This window comes from Ranitomeya variabilis, chromosome 2 (assembly GCF_051348905.1).
Source record: "Ranitomeya variabilis isolate aRanVar5 chromosome 2, aRanVar5.hap1, whole genome shotgun sequence".
NCBI classification, from domain to species: Eukaryota; Metazoa; Chordata; class Amphibia; order Anura; family Dendrobatidae; genus Ranitomeya; species Ranitomeya variabilis.
The window spans coordinates 1,020,642,112-1,020,664,258 of NC_135233.1; the positions used below are offsets into that span (position 1 = coordinate 1,020,642,112).

The following is a 22,147-nucleotide window of genomic DNA, read 5'->3' on the forward strand; positions in this document are numbered from 1 at the left end:
GAAAACACAGCAGTGGAGCTTGCATCTCCAGGACCACCCAACACTGAATGAGCCGGAAGGCTGAGTATTTATCCTCTGTACCCCACCCACTCTACAGATACTCACTCAACCTAGCTCTAAACATGGCCAATTAACCTTCCTCTAGTGTTAGCTTTCTGTTACTCTTTCTTATGTTAACGGGTCGGTTTTGACCTGTGTCTTAAATCACCCCTAGGATACCCTAAAAACAGTTATTTATGATCCAATTTGTTTCTTACCCCTTAGTTACCTTGTTAGGGTTTCTCATCCATGGAAGAATTGATTTTAATATTTTTGTTGTGGCCCCCTGGGCCTTTCATTTGAGAGCATACCCTTCATTTTCAATATAAAAATATTGTCAAATGAACCTCAAGAGAATAATGTAAACTTATAAAAGTTTGTTATATTACCTGACTATTACTGAAGGGTTTTAGAACACATTTCTTAAATGTAAAAAAATATACATATATATATTTTATATTATTAACTCTAGTAACATCTACTCAACTCTAGGAACATCTACTCTAACATCTCAATTTTGACCCATATCTAACTACTTTATAAAAAATGCAAAAAAATGATTTTTTATATAGAACTTTAATATAAATAAAAGATGAAAATTATATTAAAATTAATAGCAATAATAATAATAATAAAAAGAAGCTTTTCTATGTCAAACACACAACAATCAAGCAAATCAAATCAACAGAAATCAAGTACTAGTTTTTAGATGCATTAGTATTTAGATGCATGTGTGGCAAAAAGTGACACTTTTTGTGTGTTCTTTGCAGAGGTATTTTTTGCAGGCGAAGCACAATGTGTTTGTCTTTCTGTCCTTATTGCTAGGGCAGACCTGACACCTCTTTCTTTTGGAATCAGGTGGTCTCACTGGGGTTGTGGCTGTTGTGGTTGATGTTGAGGCAGGGCTGGTTGAGGAGGATGCTGGTGATGATGCTCTTTGTGTTGCTGTGGGTGTGGACGAAGCACTTGTTGAGCTCTGGAGTTGTTGGACCAAGGTTGCAGCGGCTGGGTCTCGGGGCACTCGTTCCCTTTGGTCAATGTGCGCCTTGACAAGGGATCTTCCTAGTTCCTCAAGAAACATCCTCCGCTTGTTTTTTTTCTTTGAATTCCATCCTTGGTGAATGTGGGTCCACAACACAAATGAATTGCATGCTGACACATCAAGGATGTTGTAAAATACAACCATTGGCCATCTCCTAGTCATTCGCTGGCAAGTGTAGGTGGCAGTCAGCTTGTCCAGGTTGTCCACTCCTCCTTTGTTTTTGTTATAGTCCAGGATGATTCTGGGCTTTTTGTCACTTCCTGATGACACAGCTGCATCTTTGTGAAGTGTGGACATCAGTACCACATTCTGTCATTTTTTGGGGCAGTATGAAACAGCAGTGGTGGTGTCTGTAAAAACAAACTTTGAGGAAAGTGGAGCCCTGTCCTTCATCTGCAACAATTCAGCGGGCAGCTCAGGTTTTTATTTTTCACTGTGCCCACCATGGTGATTTTCATCCTGAGAAGTTCTTGTCCAAGTTCATAGCTGGTAAAAAAATTGTCACAAGTAATGTTGTGACCCTGCAGTCCAGTAGTCATATCGAGGACTACACGTTTTCCTTGGTTTCTTTCAGGGATGCCGCTTGCAGACTTGCCTGTGTAAATCTGTAGATTCCATGCATAGCTAGTTTTTGCATCACAGGCTGCCCAGATTTTTATGCCGTATTTGCCTGGCTTACTTGGCATGTATTGCCGGAAGGGGCATTTTCTGCGGAAAGGGAGAAAACGTTCGTCTACTGTCACCTCTGGCCCTGGGTTGAACATCAGTGGAAGGAGCTGCACCCATTTCTCCCAAACATCCCTGATGGGAGCAAGTTTGTCAGATTTTGTTCTGGTGTCTCTGTTGTCAAATCTGAGTACTCTTGATATCATTTGAAAATTTTGAAGTGACATTGTTGCCCGGAAAATATTCCTGCCTGTCGATGCGTCCCAGAGACTATCAGTGGCCTCATTGCAGGATTTGTACACTCCGGCAAGGAGAAGAACACCAATGTAGGCATCCAGGACATCATCATGAAGGTCATTCCTCATGTTGTCATGGACTTTTTTTCCTTCAAGGTTTGTCACAGCAATAATGATTTTTTTTATTGACAATGGCATAAACAGATGAAAACATGTCTTTATGTCACTTACTCTTGTCACAGCAAACCTTGTGATCCCAGGGGTCATTTTTATGACATTTGCAGCATCTGCCCTGCCATGTACATCTGGAGGTACTGAGCTCCAACTGATCTTGCCACTTTTGGATTTGAATCTTTCAGCGGGAGCAGCTTCAGCACCATTGATACCTCCTCATCAGACTGATCAGAACTGTTTGTGTCTTCCGGTTGATACTCCACATCATCTTCCTCCTCAGAAACCTGTTCATCTGTATCAGTTTGCTGCTGTGTGTCCTCTGATTCATTATCATCTAAGATATAATCCAGAATTTGGCTCACATCAAATCTTCTCCTCATTGTTGCATGTGTAAACTGGAGATGTATACTCTGCAAAGTACCAACTCTAAGCTGATTTGGCCATACATGCATGGACATGTCCCTAACTCAAGTTGTTGGAGGTAGAGCTGGCTGTGGGCTGTTGGTTTATATTGTGTTTATGAGTTCAGTTTTGGGACTTATTATTGCTTTTTTACTCTTATATTAGACCTGGGTCGAAATTTACCCCAACAACACAAATGTTATAATTTTAATAAGAGCATTTTACAATTTAATAAAATAGTTTTATTTATTGTATTTTGTTTTAAAAGTAAGTTCCTGAAAAAGTCAAAACGTCTTGATACAATAAACAAATGTATGTAGAATTTGTATGCATTTAAAACCTAAAACGGGTCGGTCACGACCCTAACACTAGATTAACCCCTCTCAGCACTTAGTGTGCTGGAGCGTTTTCCTAGGTTCATTTCACTGAAGTTAATAACCGCAGTGATACATATCTCCTCTTCAGTACTTTGCCAGTGACTTTGTCAACATATATATATAGAATATTATATGTGCCTGGCATTATAGATCCACTCTATATATTACATGTGCCTGGCATTATAGATCCACTCTATATATTACATGTGTCCGGCATTATAGATCCACTCTATATATTACATGTGCCCGGCATTATAGATCCACTCTATATATTACATGTGCCCGGCATTATAGATCCACTCTATATATTACATGTGCCCGGCATTATAGATCCACTCTATATATTACATGTGCCCGGCATTATAGATCCACTCTATATATTACATGTGCCCGGCATTATAGATCCACTCTATATATTACATGTGCCCGGCATTATAGATCCACTCTATATATTACATGTGCCCGGCATTATAGATCCACTCTATATATTACATGTGCCCGGCATTATAGATCCACTCTATATATTACATGTGCCTGGCATTATAGATCCACTCTATATATTACATGTGCCCGGCATTATAGATCCACTCTATATATTACATGTGCCCGGCATTATAGATCTACTATATATATTACATGTGCCCGGCATTATAGATCCACTCTATATATTACATGTGCCCGGCATTATACATTCACTCTATATATTACATGTGCCCGGCATTATAGATCCACTCTATATATTACATGTACCCGGCATTATAGATCCACTCTATATATTACATGTGCCCGGCATTATAGATCCACTCTATATATTACATGTGCCCGGCATTATAGATTCACTCTATATATTACATGTGCCCGGCATTATAGATTCACTCTATATATTACATGTGCCCGGCATTATAGTTCCACTTTATAATATTATATATAATTAATACATTGTGTATAGATTTCTATGTTTATAAGACCGACAAGAAAACGATATAATATTATATCACTAATAATATATTAGTAGTATAAATAATATGTCACATAAATGTCTCTTCTGTTTCTTCAACAGATTCAGGGCTAATGTCATCAATGCCGTGCCAGCATTCAGGTATTTATCTAGAAAAAAAAAAGAAAGTATACCAGCTCACCTGTCGGCATGTGTTGTGGGGATATCGTGTAGTCATCACGTGAGCAAAGTAGAGAAAAAAAAATCCAGCTTCCAAAAGCTTACAAATTTATTAAGAATAAAATGCAAAGTCCAGTCCAATAAATCAAATAGTAGTGAGTAGCAAGCAACGCGTTTCGAACAATGGTATGTTTTGAGAAAGAACATACCATTGCTTGCTACTCACTACTATGTGATTTATTGGACTGGACTTTGCATTTTATTCTTAATAAATTTGTAAGATTTTAGAAGCTGGATTTTTTTTTTCTCTATTTATCTAGAATCTCCCATATTCCTCTGTTCTTACAATATTAGTCTTGTATATAAAGAGCAGCAGGAATAATCCTGGTGATACTTCTTATAGATGATATAAGGTTGTGGCCAAAAATGTTGAGACTGACATAAATTTGGGTTTCACACAGTTTGGTTCTTCAGAGTTTAAGATCTTTTAGTCGGATGTTTCTATCATTACTGAAGTACAATTATCAGCATCTCACATGTTTTTAAACTTTTATTAACAAATACATCAAGTTTATTACTTAAAAAATGGTTGTCATTCCACAGGATTTGGCCCAGAAACTGATATCCAGCTGCCAGGGTTAAGGGCAGTCTTGAAAAATAAGGGTCAACACTATAAATATTAAGTCTTCTGACTAAAAGATTTAAACCTAAGAGAAAGCTTGGTGTGCGCTCTGCCTAGTTACGAGGTGCTGGTGTAATGGACCGTATAGGCCTTGTCATCAAAAGAATTCAAAATTCACCGCACACATACACACGCGGCTCCGATCCGTACACACACGGCTCTGCTCACATCGTAGTACTGCACAGACTTCTCGATACCTGATACATCGATCTGCAATCACAGCAGCAGAGGCCAGTAACAGAGGAGGCTGTCAGTGTCCATCCCACCATGCTCAGCCCCACTCATTCCAGGCATGATAAGCCAGGCATTAGCGCCACTGCTGCTTACATTGACGCCCAGGCTGTGTCCGGCAGGTAAGAGCCCTGGTGTTAGATGCCAGTGTACAGTCGGGGCTCCCGGCTGTAGATGTGTCCCACTCCCAGCAGCTCTGCTTACAATGCAGGCAAAGATTTCAGCACCTACACACACACAATGACACCCCCTCCATGACACGTACCTCAAAAATGTCCCCTCTCTCTCCCTCTGAGCTGTACCGCGCACACTGGAAGAAAAACAGACTGCAGAGGATGGGGCGTGGCCTCATGCAAGGGGGCGTGTCGGCTGCTTCTCCTGCTGTCTGCGGGAGAAGCAGAGTCCCGTGCGGGACTGCGGGGCAAAGCCTGAAAATCAGGACAGTCCCGCAGAATGAGGGACGGTTGGGAGCTATGGTGGTGTAGCATGAGAGGACCCCAGGTGCAGTTGTTCTGGGCACCAAAGTCTGTGGGGGCAAAATTTCCCCTCCCCCCCATCATACACAAGTATTCTGAAGTCTCAGAGATTTTGATGATATTGTAAAAAGTAGCTTTTAGTTTGCATAAAAAATGCTAAAGACAACAAGACAACCTCTTCCCGCCTTCTGGAGAAATAGTAGATGATACATAGTCGTGTCTTATACATGTGTCCCATCGTATTGACCATGCAAGTGCTGTGTATACTTGTGGTAAATGATGAGGCCTCGCCCCGCACCACCCCACGATCCACATAGGAAATATGGAAATTTCATAACAAGGGACAATAGAAAGTTTTTCTGGAATTGTGTAGATGTCACAATATCATTGATTCTCACTGGTGCTGTATTCTTCTATTATAACCCCGGATTATACTATCCGATAGTATCTGAACCATCTAGACTGGACACTATAATGTAAGTGTATAGAATGAGGGACGGAATATATTATGTCACATCAAAAATCCCCACTAGTGACCACAATAATCATCTGTATGTGGATGAATCCATCACCGCGAGAAATATCTTTGGATTTCTGTATGTGATGTTTTATATCTTTAATAGTGAGGAGGAAGAAGAGGAGGACATACAGGAGGAAGAAGAGGAGGACATACAGGAGGAAGAAAAGGAGGACATAGAGGAGGAAGAAAAGGAGGACATACAGGAGGAAGAAAAGGAGGACATACAGGAGGAAGAAAAGGAGGACATACAGGAGGAAGAAGAGGAGGACAGAGTGGAGGAAGAAAAGGAGGACAGAAAGGAAGAAGAAAAGGAGGACAGAGAGGAGGAAGAAAAGGAGGGAAACCCACCAGACAATGATGATATGAGTGTGTAAGTGGAGAGATATAATGAGATGATTATACACAGACACTATCGATGATACATTATAGAGAGGATATAAAGTATGGCGGCACATGTACCCGGCTGTGGATATAATAACTTCCGCCAGTCCTACCATGGAGCCACCGTCCTCTCTGCACTGCCCTGAGACGTATATACTCAGCTGTATACAGACATATGCCGGAGTATGACAACTTTTGTGTAATGGATAATATAGCGGGCTGTGTTAGTCTATATAGCATCTAATATTTGTAGGATCAAGGGAGGTTCAGCATCCAAAAAATCTTCAATTAAAAGTCCATCTTATAATAAATCCATGGGACATGCAAATCGCAATCTTAAAACCATTTTAATATACAAGCAGACGCATTTAGCTCAAACAATCATATTCATTGCTCTGTTTATAGTGTAGAGTGTCGATAGTGCTGTTGATCAACTAACTTTCAGATGTTATCTTATATTTGTCTTTTCTCACCCTTCCCCCAAACTGACTGTTGTAGCATGAGATCTGAAAGTGTTTGTAATGATACATAACTCAGCTCTACTGTATTTCTTCACAGAAGCTGCAGAGATCAGCAAATAGAGGAGGATGGTTTCTTTTCTTCCCTGGTCAACCTCATGTAAGTGAAGAAGTACAGGATTCCAGAGACAAATGTGGCATTATAGATTTTCTCTATATTCAGTATTATATGTGCCAGGAATTACAGATCCACTCTATATATAGTATTATAGGTGCCAGGCATTATAGATCCACTCAATACATAGTATTATAGGTGCCAGGCATTATAGATCCACTCAATACATAGTATTATAGGTGCCAGGCATTATATAGCCACTCTATATATTACATGTGTTAGGCATTAGAGATACACTCTATATATAGTATTATATGTGCAGGCATTAGAGATACACTCTGTATATAGTATTATATGTGCCAGGTATTATAGATCCACTCTATATATAGTGTCATGAATCCCAATGGCTAGGGATAGCACAGGACAAGCAAAGTACAAATATATTACGGACGAGCTCTAGGGTGATGGAACCTGGGCTGACCGCTGCCCTACGCCTGACAAACGCAACTAGAGATAGCCAGGGAGCGTACCTACGTTGGTTCTAGACGCCACGCACCAGCCTAAGAGCTAACTAGCACTGCAGAGAAAATAAAGACCTCACTTGCCTCCAGCGGAATGAACCCCAAAAGATATAGTTGCCCCCCACATGTATTGACGGTGAAATGAGAGGAAGGCAGTTGGAGCGCCCCCACACCGCCGCAGGGCCGAGGGGTACCCGGAGCCGGGCCTCTGAGTCTCAGTCCTGGGGTTGTCACGGTGGCTAGACCCGGTCCGTGGCCCTGTCTGTCAGTGGTGGACGTCCGGAGCAATAAGTGGTGTTGTAACGGTGCAGTTGTGGGGTGCAGGTCGCGGTAAATAACGAGGACACCAGGTTGCAGTCTCTTTACCTCTTTACTGGAGATCTCTGAGTCCTCAGTCCAGAATATGGTTCACCAGGCTGCGCAAGTCCGGCCGGTCCAATGGCACCTCCAGAGTTCACTTCACAGGTGGAAATCGGTGCCTTCCTTCTTAGCGCTATGTGTTGTAGTCCTTCCCTGCTATGCTTACGGAAAGTACCCCACAACTGTTGTGTCTGTTTCTCGTGTTCCCTCACAACTCGATTAACTGATCTTCTGCTAATCTTCCGTCCCTTCCTGATGTTACAGTTAGAACGGCACCCGTTTGTCAGGTAGGCCTGGAGTTCTTCCGGGACCCTAGAGACGCCCCTCTCCCGCAATTGCCCCCCAAGACTTCATAGGTGATATGTGTTAGACAGCCCGCCTTAAACTGACTGCCCTGCCGCTGTTTGGAGTATGGCTTGAAGCTGTGTACTATTCCACTCCCTCGGCGTTCCGGCCACCGGTAGTGCGCCTCAGTAGGATGTTGCTCCGGTCTTACAGCATGACCCCTACTGGTATTCTCCTATTGCTTGATCTCGTTTCTCACTCAGCACAATCTATCTCGCTTCTAGTCCTTTCTTGGATCCCGCCGCTTCCCGGAGCTGGCGCGGACCCGTTACGTTCTCTTTCAATGCCAAGCCTCTGTCAGGATCCCACCCCTGACAGAGACCCTACTGTCTCTTCCTCCACAACACCCTCTGCCACAAGGTGTTGCTTCGTTCAATCCAGTCAGCTTTCTCCTCTAACTTCCTGCCTGACCCCCAGTTTACCCACTATGGTGGGGAGTGGCCTAATGAATAGAACCCTTAGCTCCCCCCGGAGGCCCAGCTGTGAAACATATTGGTGTCTGTGATACCTGCTCAGAGGAACTCCTTCAGTGCCATCGAACGCACCATGGCTCCCCATAGTGGCGGATCCACAGTACTGCAACGACCAGGACTCTGGGGCGCTGCACTCCCCCCTGGTTAAACACAGTACTCCGGGACTGGGAAGAAAACAACAATACAGGTTAGCAAAAAGACATACAATTTTGTTGAGTGCAAAACAATAAGTATACTTGAACAGGCTTCCCTTTATGGGAGGTGAGGACACTTTTAACGTTACAAACATAATTAAATATCATAGCAACAGGCTCCAATTAACTCTCATTACCCAACCGGGTATTCTACTAAGTGCAAATTTTGTGAACAATAATTTAACATTGCCTTTAAGGATTCACACTCTAAATCCACTAAAGACCTTCCTATAATCACATTATAAGGTATTCTAACTTTTCATTCGCCTTCTTTGGAATCTGCAGGACCGCCTGTCCTATCGGCGCCAGACCTACTGCCTCTCCTTTCTGTTACAGGACCGCCCCGTTCAGCCAGGGCCTACTGCCTTTTCAACTACTATACATAGTATAGAACATCACTTTACTTTCAATTTGAGAACACTGAGCCGGCTCTACTTGGCTCCTATAAGGACTCGCTCCCTAACCCCTACGGGTTCACTTTCTGTCCTTAGTAACGAACTAACTTTCTATGGGGACTCAGGGTTTACCTTCTATCCTCACCTTCGTTATTACTTCCTTTCTTTCAACTATGCAGGACTCTAATTCTTCCCCTACGGGCTCTCTGCATCTTTCCTTTTAAAGAACATTATCTAGGTTTCACATTTCAAACAGATTAAACACACATAACTTTTCTTTATGCATAACAGTTACATTTCTTCCAAAGCATCATCATATTACGGTTCTAAAACAGTATCACTTTCAAGTTTAGGTCACACATCCCCCTTAAGAGGGGATCAAGTCTTTCTGAGGTAGCTCGTCTTCTCAGCCTACCAGTCTTTGCTCAGCAAAGGTTCCAGAACGGTATCTTCGCAAAGAGTCTTTAAGTAAAACCAGTAGAAAGCGCCTTTAAGAAGGTGCAAACTATTTACACGAAAGTTTGGATCATGCACTGTTCATGATTTCTCAGTTTGTAAAACTTATGCAAAAACTGGTAGGAAAAACAAACAATAGGGATCCCGGGTCAACTAAGGGATCCATAAAGAGTTAACCCTGAACGGGTTTAGCAGCAAACAGTATACAAACAGTTAACGGACAAAACTATTTACATTTTCAGGTTTCCGAGATTTACTCTTGCTCAGGTGACCGGGGGTCCGGGCCTCCGGCTGCTGTGGCGCCGGTGCCCGTGGCCCGAACGTGAAGGTGAACTCGGCTGGCCAACTCGGTGGCTGCTACCAGGCGCACCGTTGCGATGGTGACAAGGTCGGGTGCTCCTGGGACCAGGTCCGGGGTAGTGGGTGTCGCGGCTCCAGACATACACCGCCGAACGTTCCGTGCGTACCACCCGAGCGGGTTCTGGTGACGGTTGTAGGTCACCTGATCCCCCTTTTGCAACGGTTCTCCGCCTCGGCCACAGCAGGGGGTCTTTACGTTACAGTGCGCAACAAAAACATCAGTATCCAATCCCGGCTCATGTATGAGGCCCCATCCCCTTTTCACATGGTAGGCCAACACAGTTCCCCGCCTGACCGCGTCTCGGTCATCCCATGCCGGAGGGGATTGTTGTACTTTCAATGGACCCATCAACTCGACCTCTTTCCGTCCTTCCCAATGTAGGATCAAGCACTGTCTATATTGTTCCCACGTAAGCACCGCAAGAGTGAATCCGTTCTCCCGGGATCCATCTGTCCCAACCCAGGGGTTGTCCCACCGAAGAACTACCCCGTCTGGGCTCACATCCACGGGTTCCCCCATTCTAGTCGGCAGCGGTGGCACCATCCTTCCCAGGGCATCGAGGGGTAATACCATTAACCCCGCCGAGAAGCGTCGACCCTCACTGAGATGGGGGCCGATCGTGGAAGCGGGTTCGTGGGGGGGCGCAGGGGCGCTTTCCGTACCTGCGCCTGATGTGGTTCCATCGATGCCGATCTGGTCCATTAACAAGGGTGCTAGAGTCGGCCGCAGCCCGGACCGCGGCTCCTCCGATGGGGTCCCCGAACGCTGTTCCGCTCGCTGTGGTTCCTCCTCCGCTGACTCCGAGGTCGGGATTGGGTGACTCGGCTCCGCTATCTGTTCCAAAGGCTTCGGATCCGCCGGCTGTAGAGGACACAGGTCCACCTCTGGTGAACGAGGGTAAGCCGGGACTGCTCCTTCCCCGTTCCGGTACTTGCCGTTCATCATCACGGTCTGATAGTCGGTGGCAGTGCATGCATCTGACTCCGCCATTTCTCCGAGGTCGGGCTTCTCCATCACCCGCTTCCCGCCGTTGCAAATCAGGAGGTTGTCCTCTGCTTTGGGGCAGGTCATCTCCTTGCAGCCAGAAGCGCAGGGGGCGGTATCCATTTCTCGCGCCATTCTGGTAGTCTCCTCCCATAGCACGCCCTCCTTCTTCTCCGAAGTAGCAATGGCGGCGGCTTTTGGCGGGAACTTCTCTTGGTCAATGGTAGCACACAGTCTTTGCAATAAAGTACAGTTCAAGCACAACAAATCACAGTGCCAAGGCACACATGACCTGATTCTTCAGGCTTAAGTAGATCCTGTTCGTGACGCCAAGTTGGAGCGCCCCCACACCGCCGCAGGGCCGAGGGGTACCCGGAGCCGGGCCTCTGAGTCTCAGTCCTGGGGTTGTCACGGTGGCTAGACCCGGTCCGTGGCCCTGTCTGTCAGTGGGGGACGTCCGGAGCAATAAGTGGTGTTGTAACGGTGCAGTTGTGGGGTGCAGGTCGCGGTAAATAACGAGGACACCAGGTTGCAGTCTCTTTACCTCTTTACTGGAGATCTCTGAGTCCTCAGTCCAGAATATGGTTCACCAGGCTGCGCAAGTCCGGCCGGTCCAATGGCACCTCCAGAGTTCACTTCACAGGTGGAAATCGGTGCCTTCCTTCTTAGCGCTATGTGTTGTAGTCCTTCCCTGCTATGCTTACGGAAAGTACCCCACAACTGTTGTGTCTGTTTCTCGTGTTCCCTCACAACTCGATTAACTGATCTTCTGCTAATCTTCCGTCCCTTCCTGATGTTACAGTTAGAACGGCACCCGTTTGTCAGGTAGGCCTGGAGTTCTTCCGGGACCCTAGAGACGCCCCTCTCCCGCAATTGCCCCCCAAGACTTCATAGGTGATATGTGTTAGACAGCCCGCCTTAAACTGACTGCCCTGCCGCTGTTTGGAGTATGGCTTGAAGCTGTGTACTATTCCACTCCCTCGGCGTTCCGGCCACCGGTAGTGCGCCTCAGTAGGATGTTGCTCCGGTCTTACAGCATGACCCCTACTGGTATTCTCCTATTGCTTGATCTCGTTTCTCACTCAGCACAATCTATCTCGCTTCTAGTCCTTTCTTGGATCCTGCCGCTTCCCGGAGCTGGCGCGGACCCATTACGTTCTCTTTCAATGCCAAGCCTCTGTCAGGATCCCACCCCTGACAGAGACCCTACTGTCTCTTCCTCCACAACACCCTCTGCCACAAGGTGTTGCTTCGTTCAATCCAGTCAGCTTTCTCCTCTAACTTCCTGCCTGACCCCCAGTTTACCCACTATGGTGGGGAGTGGCCTAATGAATAGAACCCTTAGCTCCCCCCGGAGGCCCAGCTGTGAAACATATTGGTGTCTGTGATACCTGCTCAGAGGAACTCCTTCAGTGCCATCGAACGCACCATGGCTCCCCATAGTGGCGGATCCACAGTACTGCAACGACCAGGACTCTGGGGCGCTGCACACACACATAGAGATGATATATATAGTTTTAGCAAATTGAGGCCCGCTGTAAACTAGAAAGCAGAACGATACAAAAGGGGACTGAGCGGTCAGCAAAAAACCCTAATCAAAAAAACCATCCTGAGATTACAAGAACCCATGTGCCAACTCATGGCACATGGGGAGAACCTCAGTCCACTAGAGCTACCAGCTAGCATAGAGACATAATAAGCAAGCTGGACAAAAACCAAACAACTGAAAATCAGCACTTAGCTTATCCTGAAAGATCTGGGAGCAGGTAGGCAGGAACCAAACAGAGCACATCTGAATACATTGATAGCCGGCAAGGGAAATGACAGAAAGGCCAGGTAAAATAGGAAACACCCAGCCACTGATGGACAGGTGGAAACCAAAGGCCGCAACCCACCAAAGTCACCCAGTACCAGCAGTAACCACCAGAGGGAGCCCACAAACAGAATCCACAACAGTACCCCCCCCTTGAGGAGGGGTCACCGAACCCTCACGAGAACCCCCAGGGCGATCAGGGTGAGCTCTATGGAAGGCGCGGACCAAATCAGTCGCATGAACATCGGAGGCGACCACCCAGGAATTATCCTCCTGACCATAACCCTTCCACTTAACCAAATACTGGAGTTTGCGTCTGGAAACACGAGAATCCAAGATCTTCTCAACAACATACTCCAATTCTCCCTCCACCAGCACCGGAGCAGGAGGCTCAACCGAAGGAACAACGGGCACCTCATACCTCCGCAACAACGACCGATGGAACACATTATGAATAGCAAACGATGCTGGGAGATCCAAACGAAAAGATACAGGGTTAAGAATCTCCGAGATCCTATAAGGACCGATGAACCGAGGCTTGAACTTAGGAGAAGAGACCTTCATAGGGACAAAACGAGAAGACAACCACACCAAATCCCCAACAAGAAGTCGGGGACCCACGCGGCGACGGCGATTAGCAAACTGCTGAGTCTTCTCCTGAGATAACTTCAAATTGTCCACCACCTGATTCCAAATCTGATGTAGCCTGTCCACCACCACGTCCACTCCAGGACAATCCGAAGGCTCCACCTGACCAGAGGAAAAACGAGGATGAAACCCCGAATTACAAAAAAAAGGAGAGACCAACGTGGCCGAACTAGCCCGATTATTAAGAGCAAATTCGGCCAGTGGCAAAAAAGCAACCCAGTCATCTTGATCAGCAGAAACAAAACACCTCAAATAAGTTTCCAAGGTCTGATTAGTTCGCTCCGTCTGGCCATTCGTCTGAGGATGGAATGCAGACGAGAAAGACAAGTCAATGCCCATCTTGGCACAAAACGTCCGCCAAAATCTAGACACAAACTGGGATCCCCTGTCAGAAACGATATTCTCCGGAATCCCATGCAAACGAACCACGTTCTGAAAAAATAAAGGGACCAACTCAGAGGAGGAAGGCAACTTAGGCAAGGGCACCAAATGAACCATCTTAGAAAAGCGGTCACACACAACCCAGATAACGGACATTTTCTGTGAAACCAGGAGATCAGAAATAAAATCCATGGAAATGTGCGTCCAAGGCCTCTTCGGGATGGGCAAGGATAACAACAACCCACTGGCCCGAGAACAGCAAGGCTTAGCTCGAGCACACACTTCACAAGACTGCACAAAGGTACGCACATCCCTAGACAAGGAAGGCCACCAAAAAGACCTGGCCACCAAGTCTCTAGTACCAAATATTCCAGGATGACCAGCCAACACAGAAGAATGGACCTCGGAGATGACTCTACTGGTCCAATCATCCGGAACAAACAGTCTTTCTGGTGGACAACGATCCGGTTTATCCACCTGAAACTCCTGCAATGCACGTCGCAAGTCTGGGGATACGGCGGACAATATTACCCCATCCCTAAGGATACCAGTAGGCCCAGAGTCTCCAGGAGAGTCAGGCACAAAACTCCTGGAAAGAGCATCTGCCTTCACATTCTTTGAACCTGGCAGGTATGAAACCACGAAATTGAAACGAGAAAAAAAACAACGACCAACGAGCCTGTCTAGGATTCAAACGCCTGGCAGACTCAAGGTAAATGAGATTCTTGTGATCAGTCAAGACCACCACACGATGTTTAGCACCCTCAAGCCAATGACGCCACTCCTCAAATGCCCACTTCATGGCCAAAAGCTCCCGATTACCCACATCATAATTGCGCTCGGCGGGCGAGAATTTTCTAGAGAAGAATGCACATGGCTTCATCACCGAGCCATTAGAACTTCTCTGTGACAAAACCGCCCCCGCTCCAATCTCGGAAGCATCAACCTCAACCTGAAAAGGAAGTGAAACATCTGGTTGACACAACACCGGAGCAGAAGAAAACCGGCGCTTAAGTTCCTGAAAGGCCTCCACGGCCGCAGGAGACCAATCAGCAACATCAGCACCCTTTTTAGTCAAATCAGTCAAAGGTTTAACAATACTGGAAAAATTAGCAATGAACCGACGATAAAAATTAGCAAACCCCAAGAACTTCTGAAGGCTCTTAACAGATGTAGGTTGTGTCCAGTCACAAATCGCCTGAACCTTGACGGGATCCATCTCAATAGTAGAAGGAGAAAAAATGTACCCCAAAAAAGAAATCTTCTGGACTCCGAAGAGACACTTTGAGCCCTTCACAAACAGAGAATTGGCCCGCAGAACCTGAAACACCTTCCTGACCTGTAGAACATGAGACTCCCAGTCATCAGAAAACACCAAAATATCATCCAAATACACAATCATAAACTTATCCAGATATTCACGGAAAATATTGTGCATAAAGGACTGAAAGACTGACGGAGCATTGGAGAGTCCAAAAGGCATTACCAAATACTCAAAATGGCCCTCAGGCGTATTAAATGCGGTTTTCCACTCATCACCCTGTTTTATCCGCACCAGATTATACGCACCGCGAAGATCTATCTTAGTGAACCACCTAGCCCCCTTAATGCGAGCAAACAAATCAGTCAATAATGGCAATGGATACTGATACTTGACTGTAATCTTATTCAGAAGGCGATAATCTATACAAGGCCTCAGGGAACCATCTTTTTTTGCCACAAAAAAAAAACCTGCTCCCAGAGGGGACGAAGATGGACGAATATGTCCCTTTTCCAAGGACTCCTTAATATAATTCCGCATAGCAGTATGCTCTGGCAGTGACAGATTAAATAAACGACCCTTAGGGAACTTACTGCCAGGAATCAATTCTATAGCACAGTCACAATCTCTATGCGGAGGGAGCGAATTGAGCTTAGGCTCCTCAAAAACATCCCTATAGTCAGACAAAAACGCAGGGATCTCAGAAGGAGTAGATGAAGCGATTGAAATCGGAGGTGCATCATCATGAACCCCCTGACATCCCCAGCTTAACACAGACATTGTTTTCCAGTCCAGGACAGGATTATGAGTTTGTAACCATGGCAGACCAAGCACTAGTACATCATCCACCTCTCGTGTCTCCCCTTTTCCTCATAGATTGTAAGCTTGCGAGCAGGGCCCTCATTCCTACTGGTATCTGTTTTGAACTGTGATTTCTGTTATGCTGTAATGTCTATTGTCTGTATAAGTCCCCTCTATAAGTTGTAAAGCGCTGCGGAATATGTTGGCGCTATATAAATAAAATTATTATTATTATTATCATGTAAATTATAAAGTACAAGGAAGCGAATCACCTCCTGATGAACGGGAGTCATGCGCATGGTCACTTGTGTCCAATACTGCGGTTTATTCATAGCCAATGGTGTAGAATCAATTCCCTTCAGAGGAATAGGAACTTCCAGAGGTTCCAGACTAAAACCGCAGCGTTTAGCAAATGACCAATCCATAAGACTCAGGGCAGCGCCCGAATCCACATAGGCATCGACGGAAATGGAAGACAGTGAAAAAATCAGAGTCACAGACAAAATGAACTTAGGCTGCAGAGTACCAATGGCAAAAGATTTATCAACCCTTTTTGTGCGTTTAGAGCATGCTGATATAACATGAGCTGAATCACCACAATAGAAACACAATCCATTTTTCCGCCTATAATTTTGCCGTTCACTTCTGGACTGAATTCTATCACATTGCATAGTCTCAGGTGCCTGTTCAGAAGACACCGCCAACTGGTGCACGGGTTTGCGCTCCCGTAAACGCCGATCAATCTGAATGGCCATAGCCATAGACTCATTCAGACCTGTAGGCGTAGGGAACCCCACCATAATATCCTTAATGGCCTCAGAAAGACCATTTCTGAAGTTTGCAGCCAGGGCGCACTCATTCCACTGAGTAAGCACCGACCATTTCCGAAACTTCTGACAATATATCTCCGCTTCATCATGCCCCTGAGAGAGGGCTAATAAAGCCTTTTCAGCCTGAATCTCCAGGTTAGGTTCCTCATAGAGCAATCCCAATGCCAGAAAAAACGCATCCACACTAAGCAATGCAGGATCCCCTGGTGCCAATGCAAATGCCCAATTCTGAGGGTCGCCCCGCAGGAAAGATATTACAATCTTGACCTGTTGAGCAGGGTCTCCAGAGGAGCGAGATTTTAAAGAAAGAAACAATTTACAATTGTTCCTGAAATTCAGGAAGGTAGATCTATCTCCAGAAAAGAGCTCTGGAATAGGAATTCTAGGTTCAGACATGGGAGTGTGAACAACAAAATCCTGTATGTTTTGAACTTTTGCCGCGAGATTACTCAGGCTGGAAGCCAAACTCTGGACATCCATGTTAAACAGCTAAGATCAGAGCCATTCAAGGGTTAAGAGGAGGTAAGAAGCAGCTAGACAGCAATTAAGGGCTAGGCAGCAAAACTCTGAAGGGAAAAAAAAAAAAAAAATTCCCTTAAACACTTCTCTTTCTCCTGCTTCAGCCCAAACAATTAACACTTTGTGGGCCGGCTATACTGTCATGAATCCCAATGGCTAGGGATAGCACAGGACAAGCAAAGTACAAATATATTACGGACGAGCTCTAGGGTGATGGAACCTGGGCTGACCGCTGCCCTACGCCTGACAAACGCAACTAGAGATAGCCAGGGAGCGTACCTACGTTGGTTCTAGACGCCACGCACCAGCCTAAGAGCTAACTAGCACTGCAGAGAAAATAAAGACCTCACTTGCCTCCAGCGGAATGAACCCCAAAAGATATAGTTGCCCCCCACATGTATTGACGGTGAAATGAGAGGAAGGCACACACATAGAGATGATATATATAGTTTTAGCAAATTGAGGCCCGCTGTAAACTAGAAAGCAGAACGATACAAAAGGGGACTGAGCGGTCAGCAAAAAACCCTAATCAAAAAAACCATCCTGAGATTACAAGAACCCATGTGCCAACTCATGGCACATGGGGAGAACCTCAGTCCACTAGAGCTACCAGCTAGCATAGAGACATAATAAGCAAGCTGGACAAAAACCAAACAACTGAAAATCAGCACTTAGCTTATCCTGAAAGATCTGGGAGCAGGTAGGCAGGAACCAAACAGAGCACATCTGAATACATTGATAGCCGGCAAGGGAAATGACAGAAAGGCCAGGTAAAATAGGAAACACCCAGCCACTGATGGACAGGTGGAAACCAAAGGCCGCAACCCACCAAAGTCACCCAGTACCAGCAGTAACCACCAGAGGGAGCCCACAAACAGAATCCACAACAATATAGTATTATAGGTGCCAGGCATTATAGATACACTCTATATATGGTATTACATGTGCTCGGCATTATAGATTCACTCTATATATTACATGTGCCCGGCATTATAGATCCACTCTATAGTATTATATATGCTTAATGCATTGTCTATAGATTTTTATATATGTATAAGAATAAGACTGAAAAGAAAATCTACAATCTATTATATCACTATTAATATTATACCAGTAGTATAAATAATATAATGTCACATAAATGTCTCCTTTGTTTCTTCATTGGGTTCAGGGCTAATGTCATCAATGCCGTGCCAGAAATCAGGTATTTATCTAAAATCTTCCATATTCCTCTGTTCTTACGATATGAGTCTCGTATATAAGGAGCAGCAGGAATAATCCTGGTGATACTTCTTATAGATGATATAAAGTTGTGGCCACAAAGTTTGAGACTGACACAAATTTTGCTTTCACAGTTTGCTGCTCAGAGTTTTTAGATCTTTTAGTCGGATGTTTATTTCATTACTGAAGTTCAATTATCAGCATTTTATAAGTTTTCAAACTTTTATTGAGATGTACTGTACAATAAAAAATTATATTGAGGTAGCGAGTCAGCCAGAAAAATCTCTGTAAATACAGTTAAGAACAGAAGTGATAGAAGTATATTATTAGTTAGTTTGCAAACATAGTTCGTCTGGTTAACCCATAAAGGTATTAATAATAAAATAATTTTGTTATTTTTTGGCATAAAATTATTTAGATAAAGTTCCATTGACAAATGCATCAAGTTTATTAGATAAGAATGTGCTCTCGTCAGTCAGGATTTGGCCAAGAGGTCGATATAATTTGCCTAATTCCTCTGAAGCCCTCGATCTCCTGTAATAAAAATAAAATAAAAAAATAACAATATACCATACCTGTCCGTTGTTCTGTCCCATGCCGTAATCCATGTCTGGGGGATAAATAATTAGTTCTCAACATGGACGATGCCAAGATGCGACTGTCCAGGCTGAGAACCACTGGGGAATGAGATGCTGTGACGTCACTGAGGCTGCGTTCCCAGCCGGTCTAAACTGCAGTGACCTCAGGACCGTGGGAAAAAGTCAGTGATGAGGTCACCGCAGTTCAGGGTCAGTGTCTTCACAGACGATCACCGTTTTTCTCGGGGACTGGTATTTTTAGGCTGGCAAGGGGTAAGAATACCAGTTTTGGCCGTAACTTGTAAGAAGAGGGCTAGGGATAGGGTTATGGCTCAGTTTAGGGCCAGGGTAATAAAGTGGTTACATTTAAGAAAAATGGTGATAAAAAATAAAAAGTAAAAAAACAAATAACAATGTGTAACATTTTTTAAAGTTGTATGTGTCATTTAAAAAAGCAGATTTTTTTATAATTACATTTGTTATTTCAGCGAAAAACTAAAAATTCAAAGGGCAAACTATTACATTTATTTTTTGCTCAAAACAGAATACATGTGCTTGAGAGACATCAGGATCACTACTGGTCTGGTGGAAGAGACTGAGGGAGGGCTAACAATTCATGAGTTAGAGGGCACAGAATACTGCCTGGCGCAGAGAGTTGGCACCAAAACTGCACAAATGCTGCATGTTCAATTGTTGTCTTTAGAGGAACATGGATATGGGCGATGGGTTATCTTACTAGTTACTAGAGCATGCCCAGCCAATATTTACCAGGTATCACTCATGTTCCGCTAGTCTCACAACATGAGGGATTTCTATGTAAAGAGTAGAAGGAATATTCCTGGTGATACAGGTTATTGATAATACGTTCTAGACATTTCTGGATCAGCCATTGTGAGTGGACTTGTGACTTTTTGACCTTGTGACTTTTTTTCTTTTATAGATCAGATACAAATAAACTCTCCACCATAGCAAAGTGGCTAACGATGGACATGTTATAGTAAGTATAGAGAATAAAAAGGAAATACCTCCTCCAAAACCATAGAACATCCCACAGAACCTTCCACAGAACATTCCACAGAACATCCCACAGAACCTTCTACAGAACCTTCCACAGAACCTCCCACAGAACATTCCACAGAACATTCCACAGAACCTTCCACAGAACATTCCACAGAACCTTCCACAGAACATTCCACAGAACATTCCATAGAATATCCCGAAGCTTTGTCTTTCTACAATACAGAGGATAATATCGGCCTGATTTAAGGGGTTACATCACATTTTACATCAGACATCCCAAGTAGTAATCTCAATAATGGGAAAAATCTAATCCAGTGGGTGCATAGTAAAATTACTAATTAGACCATTTCATAAGGAACTCCACAACTATTCTATACAAAGGAGCCGAAAAAGATGGGTACACAATAGTCACAATCATGGTCTGATCATGAATGCATTTAACCCATCAGTGACCAGGCCAAATTCACTTCTTTCACATCTGACCAGTGTCACTTTATATGGCAATAACTCTGGAATGTTTCAACATTTCCCAGTGATTTTGAGATTTTGTGACACTTTATACTTTATGTTAATGGTAAATTTAGGTCGATATGTTTTGAGTTTATTCATAAAAACATCAGAAATTTGACAAAATATTCAAAAAATTAGCCATTTTCAAACTTTGAATGATTTTCACTTTAATCCAGATAGTCACACCGCACAAAATAGTCAAGAAATAACATTCCCCCCAAGTCTGCTTTACATCAGCACCATGTGTAAAATGTCTTTTTATTTTGTTAGGATTTCAGAAGGTTTAAAATGTAGAAGCAATTTTTCATTTCTTTCAAGGAAATTTACAAAACTTAGTTTTTTAGGGACCGATAATTTTTTAGGTGAAATTGTAGGTCCTTTATATTGGAAAACCCCCTAAAGTGATACCATTTAAAGAAAAGTGCCCCTAAAGATATTACAAACTGCTGTCAGGTAGTTTATTTATTAAGTGATATGATTAAGTGAATGAAAATGTTCATTTTTACCACCTAAATGTTACTAACATCTTAACAGACCCTTATAGCCGGCAGACCCTTAGGCCGTTACTTTGTCATAAATTGCCATGGCAACCATCAGGACCACATAATGATGATCTCCAGGTGCTGATTGGGTTAAGGCGGAAGCCCCCACACTCTGTTAACCATTTACCTACTGTAGTCCCTATTGACCCCTTACACGGCCATAGTCGGTGCCAGCACTGATAGTGGCTGATGCCGCAGGTTGGCAGCTATAGTGACAGCTGACCGCCACTGCGTCTTTACCCCTCCGGGGATGACATTCTCCTATATCTCAGGTCAGTGACAATATATAGTGGTGGTCACTAAGGGGTTTAATGGGAGGAGAAATATCTCTATAATTCCATATATGTCGCATTCTATCTCTATATGTTCACATTATTTCTTAATTTCTTATAGTGAAAAAGAAAAAGACCAAGAAGAGGAAGATGGAGACGTTGTGTATGTAGAGAGATGTAATAATATGATTGTCTGGACAATATATAGTGTATATTATATGTACATGTGGTTATACAGGTAATGAGGATATACGGCATGGCCTCACATGTCCCCGGCTGCAGAGATTACACCTTGTGGTGCCAGTCATGACGCATGCCAGTGGGGTGGCATGAGAGGACTACAGGAGCCGTTGCTCTGAGCATCAAAGTCATTGGGGCACAAATTTCCCATTTTCTTAATGTCAAACGAGCAGCATCATCAAGCGCTACTTCCTCTTCCAGTAATGCAATGTGTTCCTGCCTATGCAGAGCGCAGCAGTCAAGATAAGTTTGTCATCAACTCCTACACTTTGTCCCATGCAAATCCATCCTGACTGCTGCGCTCTGCATAAGCAGCAAAAGAGATGACAACATGTGAGCAGCTAATAACTGAAGACAGAACTGAATCTACTAAGAGCTACTTTTATGTTTTTACTTTTATGTCCTGGAGGGAAAACTCCCCAAAAGCCCCAACATTTTTATGTAACTTCGAGTTGCCTGTAAATTTTGTGACATTTAAATTGTTTTACACCAGAAACAATTTGATG

General features: G+C 44.2%; 2 long non-coding RNA genes across 2 annotated transcripts in view; both read left to right on the forward strand.

The window, feature by feature from the left end:
- The window catches only part of LOC143808550 (uncharacterized), a 1,160,439-nt gene that overhangs the window by 754,341 nt on the left and 383,951 nt on the right, over positions 1 to 22,147 (forward strand). The gene's annotated exons all lie outside the window — the stretch shown is intronic.
- LOC143810144 (uncharacterized) lies at positions 6,901 to 21,564 on the forward strand. The gene is made up of 4 exons (XR_013222670.1): positions 6,901 to 6,961; positions 18,430 to 18,462; positions 19,998 to 20,054; positions 21,523 to 21,564. It is a non-coding gene; the product is annotated as an uncharacterized LOC143810144 (long non-coding RNA).